The sequence below is a fragment of the Ascaphus truei genome, chromosome 3 (genome assembly GCF_040206685.1).
Source record: "Ascaphus truei isolate aAscTru1 chromosome 3, aAscTru1.hap1, whole genome shotgun sequence".
Lineage (NCBI taxonomy): Eukaryota > Metazoa > Chordata > Amphibia > Anura > Ascaphidae > Ascaphus > Ascaphus truei.
In genome coordinates this window covers 319,359,703-319,374,830 of record NC_134485.1, presented here as the reverse complement: position 1 = coordinate 319,374,830, position 15,128 = coordinate 319,359,703, and positions in this window count along the sequence as shown.

The following is a 15,128-nucleotide window of genomic DNA, read 5'->3' as shown; positions in this document are numbered from 1 at the left end:
CTGCTGAACTCAAACGATAGCGACTTACAATCTCCTCCTCACTCATCCCATCTAACAGGGTTCTCTCCCTGTACAGACGCGGACGAGGCACAACTTGTCTCCGCTGTCTTCTCCTCTGATCTCCTGTCCCTCTACCTGTCCCTCGGCCTGTCCCTGTCGTATCCGCGTGACTGTCCCTGTCACTGTCCCTCCCTTGCCCTATATGATTGTCTTCATCATCAAGCATGTCATAGAAAAGAATGTTCCTCCGTCTCCTAAACAATCTCAACATTTTGAAATGAGTAGCTGTGAATGAGCAGGTAATGGGCGTCCTTTAAATAGGTATGTGATGATGTCAGGTGACATAGTAAAATGCAAGGTGTTACATTAACATAATAAAGTACTTCTGTGGCAAGCTGTGTGCAGTTCTTGTTATAAGTATTTGTTGTGTGTATTCTGCAGGGAATGATGATATTTGGCAATGATGTGACGTGAACCTTTGTAGAAACATTGCTTGCAAATAAATAGTTGCATGTGCAATGCATGTAACACTTGTGAACGCAACAGTCAGTCATGTAATTAGACAAAAAGGCTGAGATTGACGTGGGAAAAGTTTTGTGTAACATGTGTAATTAGCCATGTTATTGTGACATGTTGACAACAATGAATAGTCGTGTGCATATGCATGCATTTCTGTAAGGAGGATAGTTGCTATAGAATGAGTTTACAAGGTGTCCCAATGATGAATTACTGTACATGTGTGTATAAGTTAGGTTGAAGTGCTTGTAATGCAACGGTTACAATGTAAACATGCAATGTGATTGATCGTCCAATAAGTGACGTCATGAAAATAGGGAGGACCAAACGTAGATGTAAACATGAGAATTTAGATGTACATGTACGTTTAAAGATGCGTGAAACATTACAAGCATTGTGTAATGTAAAGGAACATGAATATACTGTGTATGTGTGACATGTGTGACATGTGTAACATCATGTAAATAATTGTCGCTCAGTTCAATAAAATGTGTGATATGATGTGAGGTTCTCCTTTAAGAGTTGAGTATAGTATTTTCCCTTGCCACATCATCACATGATGAGTAATGTGACCCGCAAATGCTGAAAACATGTAAAAGTATAATGTTATGCAAATAATACACGTCAGCTGTGACACAATGCAGGGAATGCCCCCACACTGTAATGCAAATGACGTTTGTATTGTGAGCAATGAAACGTAAACAGTACTATACTGTTATACGTCCCCGCTCCATTGACTCCATTGATGTACAGAAGTGTTTTTTTTTCTAAGTGCCGTTGCGGCAGCCTTAGCGATCGTTCTCCCCTCCAAACTGCCAACTTTAGTTGGCGGGAGAAATTGGCCATAACATCTCAATTTCGTAGTGCCGATCAGGCCCGATAAGCTGTTTTTTTTTGTTGAATCCAGCCGATTTAAAAAAGTGGCGATCAGTGGCGAAAACAGGCTTATCGGCAGGCGAATGGCCATAACAAAATAATCGGCTCCGAAACCTGGCGAAATCAAGCACTTATCGGCGCTTACTGAATCTCAAACCCAATTTTGCCTATAAAATGGCGATAATTCCCTTATCAACGCTTACTGCATGAGGCCCTAAATCCTATTGGAGTAGAAAGACAGGAGCAGATAAGATAATAGTACAGACTGAAAAAAATTGAAATACATGCTTGCTAAAGCAAGAAGCCTGACAAATAAAATGAGGAACTTGAATTAATAGCTGCAACGGAGCAGTATGATATCAGAGGCATTACTGAAACAAGGTGGGGAGAAATTTGTGACTGGGCAGTAAATTTAGAGTGTTATTCCCTTTTTCGGAAGGATCGAGCAAATAGAAGATGAGGTGGAGTATGTTTATACTGTATGTTAAACCGGATCTAAAATCTATTCTTTTTTTTTTTAATAGTTTTTTTATTGGGTTCATAAACATTAAGCAACATTACAACAATGCAATACAGAAAAAAGCCATAAGAAACAGAATATACTTTTACACAAAATTGTTTTTAGTATTGCTCATTATACTTATGATTTCAAAATTGAAAACATTAACACAAATAATAATAATACAACGGAAAAACAGATAATAGCATTTTCAAAGATTAACATCAAAGCTATCACCCCACATCCTCCTTTCAAAATCTGGCATAATATTCCCCATTCACCATCTCCCCCATCAACAATATGCTATCATATTTCCTCAAGGGCAAATTTATCTGTGTCCCATCGTAATTAGTTTGAGGAGACCCCAAGAGGTATGCTCAAATGTCTGTATAATTGAATTTCTATCTTGTTGCAACATAAGGGCCTATGCACTAAGCGCCGATAAAAAAAAATTGCCGTCCCGTTTAAATTGCTATTTTTAATAGCATTGCTATCCCGGTATGCAGAAAACCCCAAATACTTGTGATAGCAACATTTGCAAAACTGGCGAGTAGCCAGCGGCATGATAATCGGCTCTCTGAAACCGAGGAAATGGCGTGGCGTGTTAATGAAATTTTTTTCCCATTGTGCGACAATCTCGCGAGACAACCAATTTCTCTAGCTGTCTATTAAAACGGTGTATTTATTGTAATCTTTCTCTGTGTTGTTAGAAGTGAGAGACAGACAGAACTAGGCGTTTGGAGGATTTGAGATTGCTAGAGTTGTGAATTTTGATAGGCTTGTCTTCTGTTGTTTTGTTTTAGTTACAAATGTTGTCTTGTGAGTTTCAAAGTTTTTTGTAAGTGTCATTTAATTAAGTTCTCTGTTATTTGTGAGTGGTTGAGGTATAGACGGGAGGCATGGGAGTCAGAGGAGTGATGGTGGGGTAACTGGTGGAGTGAGTGGTGGTGCTGAGGTGAGTGGTGTTCAGATGAGTTGGCGTGTGAGTGCACATGGGAGTCAGTGGAGTGATGGTGTGGTGAGTGGTGAGGTGTGTGGTGGTGGGGGTGGGGTGAGTGGTGGTGGTGGGGTGAGAGTGCGAGGCATCTGCAGTCTCTTCCATTGGAAAATACAAAAAAGACACAGCGCACAACGCTCATAGTGCATTAAAAAATATTATTCACATAAACAATAACAAGGGTGAGTATTGTGCGTACATCAATTGCATTAAAATCAAGCAGTTTCGGGATATGTTACCCAACGCCTCCTGGAACCGGATCAGGTGTCTTTACAGGAGTAAGGATGTTGTCCTCGGTGGTGCAGGGTCCTATTGTAGTAGTTGCACAGCCTCCGCTGGTCCTTGCTCCCCGGAGCACGAGTGGACCGGGAGCTGCTGATCCCTGCAGTACTTCAATGAGTCAGATCTGGGCATCAGCTGGGCGCTAGCATTCTCCTCCGCGTGGGGCGCTTCCGGTTTGGTGACGTCACCGCGTCACGTTGTCCTATGCGTTTCGAAACGAAATGTTTCTTCATCAGGGACTGAGTGTCCCTGATGAAGAAACATTACGTTTCGAAACGCGTAGGACAACGTGACGCGGTGACGTCACCAAACCGGAAGCGCCCCACGCGGAGGAGAATGCTAGCGCCCAGCTGATGCCCAGATCTGACTCATTGAAGTACTGCAGGGATCAGCAGCTCCCGGTCCACTCGTGCTCCGGGGAGCAAGGACCAGCGGAGGCTGTGCAACTACTACAATAGGACCCTGCACCACCGAGGACAACATCCTTACCCCTGTAAAGACACCTGATCCGGTTCCAGGAGGCGTTGGGTAACATATCCCGAAACTGCTTGATTTTAATGCAATTGATGTACGCACAATACTCACACTTGTTATTGTTTATGTGAATAATATTTTTTAATGCACTATGAGCGTTGTGCGCTGTGTCTTTTTTGTATTTATCTGTTAGCTCCAGGGGGTCCCTGAGCCCCCCCTTCATCACAGCTGCAGACGCTCCATTCTAGGATAAGTTGTTTATTTTATACACTTCACTTATTTCACTCCATAACGTCACGTTATATTAGCTGCGCACTGTTTATTTCCTTATTTCTTCCATTGGAAGCAGGGGAGTCCAGTCAGCAACAGCAGAGCTCAGTGGTTGCAGCTGGGCATAAGAAGTGTATAGAAACTAAAGAAATATATGTTTCAACGATGAGGAAAACAAAGTCCTTGTGATTGGTATTTTGGAGCATTATGACCTGTTGTATGGGTACTTAGTAGGTAAGTAAATCATTTGCAATGACTGTCTCAATTATTATTGCCATCTATTAGCTAACATTTCTGTATTCACATAGAACTGACATTTACATATAAATACCATTGTTTATATATACACATGCAATCTTTGAATGTTGCCAACCAGGTTACAAATAGAGGAATTGTACAAGTATATGTAAATATGATGTATCCTGATATACATAATTTGCTACGTATGCCTCAAAATTTCTAATAATCTTCATGTGCCACAGATACTCATTGGCAAACAGCATGTCAAATAAATGTTACACGCGTTCACAAATTTGTTGTACATTATTTTTTATTATAAGATATGTACATGAACAAAGTTATTTTGTTGTATATCTAAAGGCAATACAACATACAAGTTCAAAAAGGATTTGTGGGAAGAGATTAGACTGTTTGTGTCTGCCTGTGGAAATCGGGATAGAACTCATGACAACCGCCAGAAAAGATTTGATGATATTAAAAGAAAATTGAAGATTAAATTGCAAAGTATACGTTTACATACCTCAGTCACTGGAGGAGGACCTCCTGCCCCCAATCTAAGGCTGACTCCATTGGAGGAGCAGCTGAGTGCAAGATTCAAGCCCATCTTGCTTGAAGGCTTGGCCGGTGATAGGGATATCGGTGTGCACGATCAACCGTTTCCCCCAGGTCAGTACTTTTACATGAGTAAACTTTTTCACTTGACATTTGAAAAATTATGAAAAGTACACTATCATTACTGGTCAAGAATTAGTATTCTGTTAGGATGTCATGAGTTAATAGTTGATGCGAGCAAAGTACTATTTATTACATACAGTTTATACTGTGAGTCTACATAAACACTATTACACACCCCTTCATACATATCTGCATTCACATAGTATGTAGTAGTATTAACATTGTATTTGTAAGTACTGTTGTGTGAAAAAGAAAGTACACCCTCTTTGAATTCTCTAGTTTTACATATCAGGACATAATAGCAATCTTCTGTTCCTTAGCAGGTCTTAAAATTAGGTAAATACAACCTCAGATGAACAACAACACATGACATATTACACCGTGTCATGATTTATTTAACAAAAATAAAGCCAAAATGGAGAAGCTAGGTCATGTGTTAAATACAAATATTATTGATATGTAGCATAAACAGCTGCTGCTGATCACAGTTACACTCTGACATATACAAAGAGTCTTATGAATTCTATAGTCTTATGTACTCATATTACAGATAATGTTATGTTAACATACTTGCCCTTATTAACAAAAGTCTTCTCTAAACTCTACATAGTGGTCCCTGCATCCCAAGTCAGATCACAGGTGGCAGCCCCTGCATCCCATGTGTCATCCCCATTAATTGAAGGTGAGGCCTTCAATTTATACGAATATTGTGTGGCACCCTCTATGCCACAACTACATATTCATATGGGCATGGGACAGTTGCAGGTGTGACTGACATCGACAGAGTTGAAATCTCCAAACAAATTAGACATCTGATGTTGCAGTCGCCTATAAATTGTTTTGTTGAGATATCAAAATCAACATAATTACTTATGAGATCACACAAATATTCCATGTTCTGTTGCATGGCAGACTCAATAGGTACCGTTTCAATGGCCTCAAATTAGTCATGCACAATTGTTCAGCAGCCATTTCATTAATTATGAGTCTGACATCATAATTGAAGGTGTTAGTGACAATTAAATCAGCAGGCATTGTAACACCGAACTATGTGACCGATATTTTTTATGCGACAATCAATTAATGATGTCCTCATTTGTTTACAACAGATATACCATCTCCCTGAATTATATCGGGATTGTCTTATTCACCATGTTTCTCCTTCGTTATGGATCAAGAGAGTCCGGGATTAAGCCATGAACAACCTGCTCGTGCCATCGTGATCTTGCCCACCAGGAGCATTTGGTATCAATCGAGCAATCGAAAGAGCGTTTACTGGAAAGTCAATTATCCCGTCATCAACAATTGATGAGGGTTCAGGAACAAATGGTAGTGGAACTAAGAAATATCAAAGAAATTCTGCTCATGAATAGTGCTGAATTTAACATACATAACAGCTCTATGCAATCAATTGCTGCAAGCTTAATGAAACAAAATGATCTTCGAGCCTCTGCACTCACGTCTGCAGTATGCTTTCCTGCCTCCTCATATGTAGGTTCCTTAGATTATGCTGTTTTTTCTCCTGAGACATCTATTCCACATTCTCCGCAAAGAGTAATTGAAGCATCTCCACAAACAGGAATTTATTAGTCTCCACAAACAGTCTTTGAAGTGTCTCCACAAACAGTCATTGAAGTGTCTCTGCAAACAGTCATTGAAGCGTCTCCGCAAACAGTCATTGCAAAATCTCCGCAAGCAGTAATTGCAGAGACACCTGCAAAAAAACAAAATTGAGGGCACTTAAGAGAAAAAGAGTGCAAAAATACTGGTACCCTGATTTGTCAACCTGAAAAAAAACTTATTAAACCACACACTATGAAGGCAACTGGAAAAGTTACGCTGTACCCTTTGCACAGCCACCTGGCATAATGCTAGTGGCCACACCACCATTGGCACAGCCACCTGGCATAAGGCATTCGCCACACCAACCTTGGCACAGCCACGTGGCATAATGCAATTTGCCACACCACCCTTGGCACAGTCACGTGGCTTAATGTCATTCACCACACCACCCTTGGCACAGACACCTGGCATAATGCCACATAACCCGAAACAGTAGTTGTGCGTCCAAGAATTGTGAAAGTTCATGGTCGAGGTAAAAGACGTCCCAAAGACGCACAAATTAACCGCCCATTCACTAGATCGAAAATGTTGCTGCGTAAAAATCAATAAAAAAACATTTGCATTATTTTTGTTTGTTGTTTTTATTGGCTAATACATACACATTAAACATTCTGTCTTAGAAACAAACATTTTTGGTACACTTCTAAATTCTGTCGGAAAACTATGTCCTTTCATACATATAGTACCAGGGTGTACATGTTAATCCAATTTTCACTGGACAAACAAGTCCAGGAATGGATGTCAAAAACAAATGACACCAACATTATATTCCATACAGTGCATGTAAGGGGTATAGCAAATAAAAGGATGCAGTGCACAGGTATGTACAATTACTAGCTACAGGGATGACGTCATCGCGTTGACGTCGGAGGTCACGGGTGAGATCGCTCTAGTAGTGGGGAGGGAGGGAACGCATTGGTGTATCGGAGGCTAAGGCGATTCTGGCGATCCAGCCACCTATGGGGCATTACACAGGCAATTGCTACTATAAATCGTGAGCATACTAGCTATAGCTGCACTTGACATACATGGTGAGACTGTTATTATACTAATACTGCCACAGCAGCAGCTACACTGACTACAGCACGATTTGTATTATCTATGATTGTGACGCCTGACACTGCCTGATCCATACACTCTGAGCCACAGTTATACTCCCAACACACCCCTCCCTACATTTAGGTGGTATATCTTGCTTGCTTATTAGCGAGTACTATCAGTTCTAGTGACTATACCAGTCACTACCACCTTTACTATATATCCTCTCCACCTTGCGACTCTACCAGGAGGGTTTATCAATATATTTGTATTATAGTTATCCACTGCATACGCACCTCCTGCATACACCCGTACCTGTGTTTTAGTTGTTTTTACTATTCATTCTTGCGCCGTTATATTGTGTGTATATATAGATGTTTAATAAAAGTTTATTGTTTTGCCCATTAGGCAGCTTTAGGTAATTGCTTACTCCTAGCACTGGGTGCGATTACCAGGGTCTCCCCTATTGCTCACTCCCTATTCCTTCAAGAAGTACCCATTCCTTGCTATATACTCCACTAGCCAGACTGTGCAGTGACAAAAGGGATCTGTGGGAGATCACTCTGTTGTCCCCCTTTCTACTTGCTATGCCAGTACTATCCCTTTGCACCGGCTACTATTATTGCTATTTGGTGAGCGGTATACTTATAGTTATTCTATATGTACAATTACTAGCTACAAACATTGGGTATCGTGATAATTTATATTACATACAGATCATATAATTATAGGTGTTATGCTAATTGACAATAAGCTTACGGAGATACTGTATGAGGGAGTGTGTTACAGAATCAATGTAATGACAATATGTGTAAATATCTAATTTACAAAGCACTGTAACAACTTCATATGTTGTTATTTTTACAAAAACATTCATAATGTTATTGTAAAACTTTACATGCACACACTTACACTCAAACACACACATATATTATATAATATTACATATTTTACATACTGTACACAGTTGGGTCCGGACACTGATACAAGTTTTGTTATTTCGGCTGTGTACCAAAATAAATTCAAGTTAAAGTTAAATAATGAATATGGGCTTAAAGTGCAGTCTATCAGCTTTAATTTGAGGGTATTCACATCCAAATTGGAGGAAGGGTTTAGGAATTACATCTCTTTAATATGTATATCCCTCTTTTTCAAGCCACCAAAAGTAATTGGACAATTGACTCAAAAGCTGTTTCACGGACAGGTGTAGGCTTTTCCTTCATTTTTTCATCATCAATAAAGCAGGTAAAAGGTCTGGAATTGATTCCAGGTGTGGCATTCGCATTTGGAAGCTGTGAACCCACAACATGAGATCAAAGGAGCTCTCAATGCAAGTGAAACAGGGCATCCTTAGGCTGCAAAAAAAAAAAGAAAATCCATCAGAGAGATAGCAGGAACATTAGGAGTGGCCAAATCAACAGTTTGGTACATTCTGAGAAAAAAAGAGCGCACTGGTGAGCTCTGCAACACAAAAAGACCTGGACGTCCATGGAAGACAACAGTGGTGGATGATCATAGGATCCTTTCCATGGTAAAGAAAAACCCCTTCACGACATCAAGCCAAGTGAAGAACACTCTCCAGGAGGTTGGCATATCATTATCCAAGTCTATCATAAAGAGAAGACTTCACGAGAGCAAATACAGAGGATTCACCACAAGGTGCAAACAATTCATAAGCCTCAAGAATAGAAAGGCCAGATTAGACTTTGCCAAACAATAACTAAAAAAGCCAGCCCAGTTCTGGAACATCATTCTTTGGACAGATGAAACTAAGATCAACCTGTACCAAAATGATGGGAAGAGAAAAGTATGGATAAGGCTTGGAACGGCTCATGATCCGAAGCATACCACATCATCTATAAAACACAGTGGAGGCAGTGTGATGGCATGGGCATGCATGGCTTACAATGGCACTGGGTCACTAGTGTTTATTGATGATGTGACAGAATACAGAAGCACCCGGATGAATTCTGAAGTGTATAGGGATATATTGTCTGCTCAGATTCAGCCAAATTCAGCAAAGTTGATTGGACGGCGCTTCACTTTACAGATGGACAATGACCCAAAACATACTGCGAAAGCAACCCAGGAGTTTTTTTAAGGCAGAGAAGTGGAATATTCTGCAACGGCCGAGTCAATCACCTGATCTCAACCCAATCGAGCATGCATTTCACTTGCTGAAAACAAAACTTAAGGCAGAAAGACCCACAAACAAACAACAACTGAAGACAGCTGCAGTAAAGGCCTGGCAAAGCATCACAAAGGAGGAAACCCAGCGTTTGGTGATGTCCATGCGTTCCAGACTTCAAGCAGTCATTGCCTGCAAATGATTCTCGACAAAGTATTAAAAATGAACATTTTATTTATGATTGTACTAATTTGTCCAATTACATTTAAGTCCCTGAAATAAGGGGACTGTGAATGAAAATGGTTGCAATTCCTAAACGTTTCATGCAATATTTTTGTTCAACCCCTTGAATTAAAGCTGAAAGTCTGCACTTCTATTGCATCTCAGTTGTTTCATTTCAAATCCATTGTGGTGGCGTACAGAGCCAAAATTATAAAAATTGTGTCAGTGTCCAATTATTTCCGGACCTAACTGTATATACAACTGGAGACACTAGTAAATTGAAAGTCTCTCTCTACAAAATGGACGAATTTGCAGACCAAAAGAAATGTTGACTCTATTTCTCTAAGCATACACATTCCTCCTGCTAAGGCCCCACTTTAATTCCTATCTGATGAGACTAACTGGGCAAAATTTTCTCTGAATTTAAACATTGAACTGCTATTTCTTGGTGAGTTGCAAAGCTTAATCTTTCAGGCATCAAGGTAAACTGTGGACACGTGTCCGCAGCTGCCCAGTACCGGAGGATTAATGCTGGGAAGCATGGACCCTCCACAGCGCTACCGCGGCAGACACTGTCTCCAGAGCCAATGTTTTGATGCTTTTCCAGTAGACAGTAAAATTTGCTATATAATGTATGTAGATTCAATTTAATACCTAATCTGGATCTTGCACTTTAGTATTTGCCATCAGAGTTTTTAAACAAATACATTTTAAGCACGATCTTTGGCCTGTAGGATAAATTCACTCTTTTCTAGTTAAAATGTTGTCTTCTACTGCAAGTGTTAATAATAATATTAGTACTGTCAGCTACTAAAAATATATAACTTTTTTATATTTTCTTTTTGTATTAGCGTTATTGATGATTGGGCTTAAGCTAGAGCAGTACCCCAAAGGGATGAAGGAGAATGTTTGTCATTAATCACTGTTACTAACAGATTATATGCATAGCTCCGAAAACCACAGAAATATTATAGATTCCCGAAGAGGTTCAGAGAAAATAAAAATGTCACTTTTGCATCCTTAAAGATTGTTCTGCTTGTCCATTGTTTTTATGATAGCAGGATTAGGCCTCCAGGCTTCCTTCACAATATAATATACATTTCTTTGTTCTGCTATAATGGTGTTGACTTAAGGCAAGATTTTTTCTATATTGTGTTGAGAAAAAAACAGGACCCCATTTATTTTTCATCATACAGTACCTAGTAGAAAAATCACTAAATTTTCATGAAAAATTGAGCAATTATAGGTCTGTCACAGTAGATTATTACATTTAAGAATTTTTTGATAATCTAATAAATATTCTTCGGAATTGGTGACTGCATGATGACCTCATCAAATGCAGAGTTACAAAATGGTATTTAGCGAAGAAGAAAAGCACGTTATAAAGTGATTGAAAAAGCAAGAATTATGGTCCAAAACGCTTACATAAAATGTTTCCTAATGAAAGGTGGTCGCTAGAGGACTGAAAAAATGTATTTGCATAGTTCAAGAGTGGGAGTAACTGAATCCACGTGTCCAATCAGACAGTGATGTTTTCTTCGGGCGGGCATTTCAGCAGAAGGAGGACATTTTGAACACACACACTTTGAACCATACTTTGAACTCAAACGTTATAGTAATCTTAGTGTTTCACATTACGTTATAGCAGTTTAACACATTTACAAGCTACGAAGGAAAAACTCCTATTTCTTGTTTAATGAACATGAACCAGTTTTTCTGATCGTTGTTGAAATAATACAATGACATAATACAATTTAGTTAACATCAAGCTTGTCTACATTGTGCTTCTTATATATAGTGTTATATAGTGTTAGTCTACATAACAGACCTACAATTGGTACATATTTTCATGGGTATTGTGCAAGAAATACTGTATATAAGATATGAGAAAAACGAAAGGGGTCTCTTTTTTCTTAACATGGTATATACATGCATAAGAATAAAAAGGCTGATGATCTTTCAATAGTTTCTCTCCTCATGGCAGACAAGGTGCCAACCATCATCTTCAATATTTTCACAACATCCAAGGAATAAAAGTTCATATTGCTCCCAATGTTGTTTTAATAATCCTGATTTTTGACACTGTTCTATAATTAGTATCAGAAATAGCTTACGTTAGTCAGAAGGGAGGCAGGATGCTGCACCTTTCTCTGCCCTTTCCCAGGAATAATATTACCTCCTATTCTGAATATGTAAAATACAGTAAATAAGTAAATGCAAGATTGCATAGCTATTTAAGAGTGCTGCAATTTGCAACACAAAGTTAAAATACTGATATCATTCGAAATAAAAAATAGCATTGCTACTATGACTCATCAGTAGAGATATGATAATGTAAACAAAAAAACGGGCGCTTACCTTTGGAATATTGATTCAGGGTACAATGAAATACTTATTAAAAACCAATTAATGTGGTCCTTCACATTGGAGTCTGTAAATCCCAGTGAGTCCCTCTGCTCAACCCCAGAAAGGGGTATCCAAACCCTTAATGTGCATGGAAACAGAAGAAAATAGGGGGAGCAAAGGGTTAGGGGAGAACACACCTTCAACAACAGTAACTGGTCAATAACCTTCAGAAATGGATGTTAAGTGAATAATAATAATGTTTAAATACTCACACGGCCCTGTGTGAGTAAAGGTGCATAGGGGTATCTTGCTGCTGAAACTTCTTCTTGTCCCAAATGGTTGGTTTCTTATATTGGTAATGGAATGGGATTGGAGGGAAAAATAAAAAATGGTAATAACCATATAGTACTTACACGGCCGTGTGTAAGCCCAATCCTTGAAGGGTTTCTGTAGGGTGCCTCTGGTATACACGTCCAAGATGATTCCGGGGGTACAGCGCACACATCCGCTGGCAGGCAGGATGTAGAATGGGGGTTCCCCTTCACTATCCACACGTTCTTAATCCTCCTTCTCTCCCCGGTTCAGCAAGCGGGGGTGGGTGAGGTAAGGTAACAGCAAGGGGTCAGTGATAGTCTTTAAAAGAATGTAGGTTTATTAAACATAAAAATTACAAAGATCACACTCACATGAAAAATAACAAATCCCCGGTGCGCTCCCGTTGCTGTGTTGGCAAGCCGCCTCTCAGCTGCGCTGTCTTCAGCATCCGGAGTCAGAAGAGATGGGAACTTCTGGCGCGGCTGTGACTGCAACTTGCTTCCACTAACTACGGAAGCCTCAAATTTCCAAAATGGTATGACGAATTAGAGCAACGTGTTTCGCCGTGTACAACAGCTTCCTCAGGCTAACTTATATAGACCCACGGTGATATTAATTAATGATAATTGGTGGTAATCAATTGTATACCACCTAGCTTAATGTGCTGCACTCACTGCAACATTTTATACTGCCTCTCTGGTGTACAGAGGGGCTGCTTTAAATCATAGTGAACCTTTCATGTGAAGTCTCACTCCTCCACTATATATATAATTAAAAAATTAAAATAAATCCTACTTATATATTAACTCTTGTTTAATCTACTTCAATGATCACTCAAACCTCTATATTAAAAAATATATACTAAGATTTGCACATACAATAATTCATTTAAAAGACCCTAAAATTAGTAAGTTATTTTGACATTGCAAAACTAACTTAAATCTACAATTAAAATGTACTTTTCTTTAAATGAACAATCCAAAAAAGTTTACAGAATTTAATACATTACAATATGTTCAAAAAATATTTATAAAAAATACATAACACTGCTGCATTTAAAATTGAAACTTAATTCTACTAAACTCCCTATACAGAAAGTTAAAATATTAGCTAAGCTGACGCTTAAACTAAAAACTATGTTTGTCCGTATATATGGACATGAAAACAGATAGAATCCAAAATACGATTGGTGATCATTTGATGATTATCCACATATCTAAAATCAGAAGAATGGAGTAATGCAGTCAGAAAACAGTATTCAATACTTTCTAGTAAAACCCTCTATAGTTTAAGTTACATCTTATACATCAGAGATATCAAAAAAGGGGAGGGGGAATACGTGTGTATGTATTGGTCCACTCTCATTCACACAAACGCAGTGATGTCCAAATCAACGTTCAGACCATTGGGGGTTATGGTTTTTAACTGGTAAATCCAAAACGTCTCCCTTTGGCGTAGACACTTGAGTCTGTCCCCTCCCCTCCAGTTATCTGCAACCATTTCTATTCCCCTATAGGTCAGCCCTGTTGGGTCACCTCCATGTGCTAAACTAAAGTGCAATGGTACGCTATGGGTTGCCACTTTCCTCCTCATATTGCCTATGTGTTCCAGTATGCGGACCTTTAGACTTCTCGAGGTCCGGCCCACATACTGGAGCCCACATGGGCATTCCAACAAATAAACGACAAAAGTGGTCTTACAATTAATTAGTTGTTTTGTTTTAAAAGATTTCTTTGTTATCGTCGAAATGAAATTTGTTTTCTCGCGTGATGCATACTTACAAGCCTTGCAATTAAAGTAATTGTAGAAGCCCACTGGTTTGGGCAACCAGTTTGTGCTTTGCTCCACCACCTCCCTTCTATACACACTCGGAACTAATTGCATTTTGATGTTATTAGCCCGTTTAAAGATCACCCTTGGGGCTTCTGGTAGGTGGTCCCTCAGTACTATATTCTTATGTAAAATATGCCAATGCTTCTTCAAGATGTTGCAAATTTTACTGGCTTCACTGTTATAACGTGTGATGAAGGGTACTATAGGTCCCTTATTGTCTATTTTGGGTTTCGGCTTCAACAGTTCCTCCCTCAATAGTTCCAAAGTCTTGGTTAGGGCCTCTTCTATGACCTCCAGTTTATAATCTCCTCCTCAAACTTTCTTTTTAAAATATTAGCTTGTTCCCTTAGCACCTCCACCTCTGTACAGTTCCGCCTGATCCGGCGTAATTGGCCGTAGGGTATGTTCTTTAACCATTTTGGATGGTGACAGCTGTTATTTAAAATAAAATTATTCGCATCAACCTCTTTAAAAAATGTCTTGGTTTTTATTTGGTTGTTCTCTATATAAATTGTCAAATCCAGAAAGTTGATGCTTGAGGAACTAATCTCAGATGTATAAGTGACATTTACCCGATTCTTATTGATATGGCTCAAAAAAAGGGTCAAATCCTCCTTTCTCCCATGCCAAATGAAGATCACATCATCGATGTATCTTCTCCATAGGACTAGGTTTGCTCCAAAGGGGTGACCCGACCAAATGTTTTCCTCTTCCCAGTGTGCCATAAAAATGTTTGCGTAACTGGGAGCAAACCTAGTCCCCATGGCGGTTCCACATTTTTGTAAGAACATGGA